The sequence below is a fragment of the Ranitomeya variabilis genome, chromosome 3 (assembly GCF_051348905.1).
Source record: "Ranitomeya variabilis isolate aRanVar5 chromosome 3, aRanVar5.hap1, whole genome shotgun sequence".
Classification (NCBI taxonomy): domain Eukaryota; kingdom Metazoa; phylum Chordata; class Amphibia; order Anura; family Dendrobatidae; genus Ranitomeya; species Ranitomeya variabilis.
Window position 1 is genome coordinate 491457138 of NC_135234.1, and position 3869 is coordinate 491461006.

A 3869-nucleotide genomic window follows, 5' to 3' on the forward strand; every position below is an offset into this window, starting at 1 on the left:
ATTAACACAATTGAAAAGTATTTTTATAGCTGTAGTACAGGGATCCACTATGCACGGGTTCCTGAATCCGGATGTGCTTCCCGTCAAAGGCACCGATGCAATTGGGAATATTAGCCACACCCTCAAAGCTTTTTGCGATGGATAGCCACATTGCTTGTGTTGGTGTCGGTAGTACAACTGGATGTAAGTTGTTCCAAATGGCCTCACAGGTTTCACAAACAAGTTTGCAAATGGTAGATTTGCCCAGTCGAAATTGGAAGTGCAGTGAGGCAAACGTTTCTCCCATAGCCAGGTATCTATGAGCAAAAACAATATCATGAGTGTTAGGGCTAGCAGAACGCATCAAATAATTAGAGAAAAGGAATAAGGTGCGTTTGCAGCCCGGGGTCCACCGTGCAGAGATGGAACCTGCTGCTAAGCAATGACGGACTATATGGTGGTACAATGAGAATACACACACGGGTTAGAGAACCCTGCTGCATCACAGGGCCGCAGTACTGCACATAACGGAAATTATAATAAAGTAGTACGAGAGTGCATGCGGTGCCACACTGACGGACGCCACTAACCACCCAGTATTATTGAAATCCACCGCACTCCCTGTGTGGAATATCTTAGAAACAAAAGGATTTTTTGAAACTTGCTAATTTATTCAAGTGAAAAACAGAAAATCAAATGTGACAGATCAAATAGTAGGCAGTACAAGCGACTCAGTGATTTGACGTTTCGACCCTCCCGGGTCTTACTCTAAAGTCGCACTGTGAATACAAAACAGTATATACAAGATCTTTAGTTACATAATATACAGAAATTACAGGACAACACATACAAAACAATATATACAGTATAAAAAGTATGTTTTGACTTACAATATTATACCCCAATAGACTATGTTATGAGGCTAAGTTATAGCATGGGGTCTGTCAAACGGGAATCAGTCACGTGACATTGTGTCTACGAGTGCTTCTGTAGTAAAAAGTATAGTTGTTACCTTAATCCAGGATTTATGAGTGGCTCTTATGGTAACGAGGATGTTATCCCTGTAGTGTCAAGGGGCTGGGGAGAATGATAGTAATGTTAGCAGCCTGTGATGGATAGGCAGTTACATAGAGGCCCAACATACGTCCAAAAGTAATAGTGATTTACCAGGTACAGTCTTTTTGATACCAAGTATGGCCTAATAGTTGATTTTTCTCTGCGTATGACCTGTAATACCATATACATGAGTGTCAGTGAAAGGTAGTTAATAGTGGTACCCTGGTGTATCAAGAATGAATAATCACCTTGCTGAGGAATAGCAGCCGTGTATCAGCGTCTTGCTGCTGTTTGCATATGCGATTCAAATAGAAAGTTGGTATGTCACTGGAGACAACCTGGAATGTATAATTACGATGGTAAGGGGCGATAACTATATATGTTAGTGGTGTCCAGAGGTTGCTAGAGGGGAAAATACCTTTTTTGCAGGTGCCAATGTATCAGCCTTGAATTGCTGGTAAGTTGTATGTGGTTTAATGGATTTGCCAGTTCTGGATAAAGCCTGCAATGTTATAGATAATTGGTCAGCCATGCTGTTGGTATTGGGCAGTGTCCTAAGGGAGGTAAGGTGAGTTTTTACCTTGTAGAGGGGTAACAGCGGCGCCTCTGCGTCTTGCTGGTGGACATGTAGGCTTAATACCCTGAGGGGATCACCAAAGTGCGGTAATCAGTATATTACATGTATAACCAGGCATATACAGATCGGCTTCCTCAAACAGATAATGTAGATAATACAAGGTGCTCAGCTTTGTTACCTTAGTGGATGGGGGATAGCGCTCCTGTGTCCTGTGGGAAGGCATGATATGTTCCATGTGGGGCTCTTTAAATAGTCTGACTGCTCTAATGGGGATAGCTGGCCGGAAATGACGTTGTGTTCAGTAAAACTGGGCTACTGCGCATGCCCGAGTGTTTGTGTACTCAGTAACCATGGTGCTGCTCCCTGGTGAGTGGGAGGTGGGTTGCTGACATAGCGCTTGTGACTGTGCATGTCAGGAGATTGTATCGCTTCAGCCCCAGCTGGAAGTGATAAACCTCATGGCCGAGCTCCTGTGAAGAGCTTGTGTGAATGTCCCAGCGTCTCTAAGTAACCATGGCAGCAGCTGCTGCTGTGTACTGAGTGATCTCGGCAGGGTGTAACCTGAGCCATGTTGTAAGAGTCTGTGTCGGAAAGTGGCTGTCTGGGTGCATGGTCTGCCCTCCTGGATTAACCCCTAAGGGTACCGTCACACAGTACCATTTTAATCGCTACGACGGCACGATCCGTGACGTCGCAGCGATCGTATGATTATCGCTCCAGCGTCGTAGACTGCGGTCACACGTTGCAATCACGGCGCTGGAGCGATGCCGAAGTCCCCGGGTAACCAGGGTAAACATCGGGTAACTAAGCGCAGGGCCGCGCTTAGTAACCCGATGTTTACCCTGGTTACCAGGGTAAAAGTAAAAAAAACCAAACAGTACATACTTACATTCCGGTGTCTGTCCTCCTGCGTCTCAGCTTCTCTGCACTGTGTAAGCACAGCGGCCGGAAAGCACAGCGGTGATGTCTGACGTCAACGCTGTGCTCGCTTTCTGGCTGGCCGGCGCTCACAATGCAGAGAAGCTGAGACGCCGGAGGACAGACACCGGAATGTGAGTATGTACTGTTTGTTTTTTTTTACTTTTACGCTGGTAACCACGGTAAACATCGGGTAACTAAGCGCGGCCCTGCGCTTAGTTACCCGATGTTTACCCTGGTTACAAGCGAACACATCGCTGGATCGCTGTCACACACAACGATCCAGCGATGTCAGCGGGAGATCAAGCGACGAAAGAAAGTTCCATACGATCTGCTACGACGTACGATTCTCAGCAGGGTCCCTGATCGCTGCTGCGTGTCAGACACTGCAATATCGTATGGATATCGCTAGAACGTCACGGATCGTACGGTTGTAGCGATCAAAGTGTGACTGTGTGACGGTACCCTAAGTGATGAATTCTAGATAGTATAAGGAATTAACCCCTGAACAATAAACCTCTTTGGTATGTTGAGAAAAATTAGATTCATGTACTGCTATAGCTGGAAAGATGAATAAAATAAATAAATGTGGATGACCTGGATGATAACGTAATAGAAAAAATAAAATAAAAAGAATATGTATCAAGAAAGAAAGAAAAATTGAAAAACCGCAAACACAAGAAATTTTTTTGAAGATAAATAAAATAAAAAGAAAATAGAGTTGGATAAAAACGATAATAAATTGAAAAATGAAAAAACGAAAAAACTGAAAAAAATGAAAAAAATTGAAAAAAACAAAATAAAAATAATATATCCAGGGGAGTTAGGAGTGGACACTCACCTAGAACCGAATGGCATCAGCGTGTCTAAAAGGCAAAAGGAGAGTGGTTAGAGATATTTAGATGAGCCAATTGATTTCCCTATTAAGGCCCCTGGGTTCCAACGTGTCTAAAGTATGGATCCAGTAAGCCTCTCTTTGTTTCAAGGTCCTTATTCGATCACCCCCTCGCCTAGGGCGGTCTATCTGCTCAATCACTTGAAATTTCAACTGTGCCACCGAGTGGCGGTATTTGCGAAAATGGTCTGGTAAGGGGAGCCAAGTTTTGCCACATCTAATAGTGGACTTGTGACTGGATATCCTATCCTTAACATGTTGTGTGGTCTCCCCCACATAAAGGAGGCCACATTGGCATTTCATAACATACACAACAAAATTTGAGTTGCAGGTATAGTAACCTTTTATAGGATAGGACTTACCAGTTCTTGGATGTACAATATTCTCTGATTTTATAATATTTGAGCAGGAGGCACAGTTAAGGCAAGGAAATGTGCCATGACG

The 3869-nt window shown here is 43.9% G+C and overlaps 2 long non-coding RNA genes across 2 annotated transcripts; both read right to left on the bottom strand.

Moving 5' to 3' along the window:
- Positions 1-641: 641 nt before the first annotated feature.
- LOC143818333 (uncharacterized) lies at positions 642-1880 on the bottom strand. The gene is made up of 3 exons (XR_013224472.1): positions 1791-1880; positions 992-1056; positions 642-758 (listed from the first exon to the last, which is right to left on the bottom strand). It is a non-coding gene; the product is annotated as an uncharacterized LOC143818333 (long non-coding RNA).
- Positions 1284-1660, bottom strand: LOC143818332 (uncharacterized). The gene is made up of 3 exons (XR_013224471.1): positions 1616-1660; positions 1454-1537; positions 1284-1373 (listed from the first exon to the last, which is right to left on the bottom strand). It is a non-coding gene; the product is annotated as an uncharacterized LOC143818332 (long non-coding RNA).
- Positions 1881-3869: the final 1989 nt, after the last annotated feature.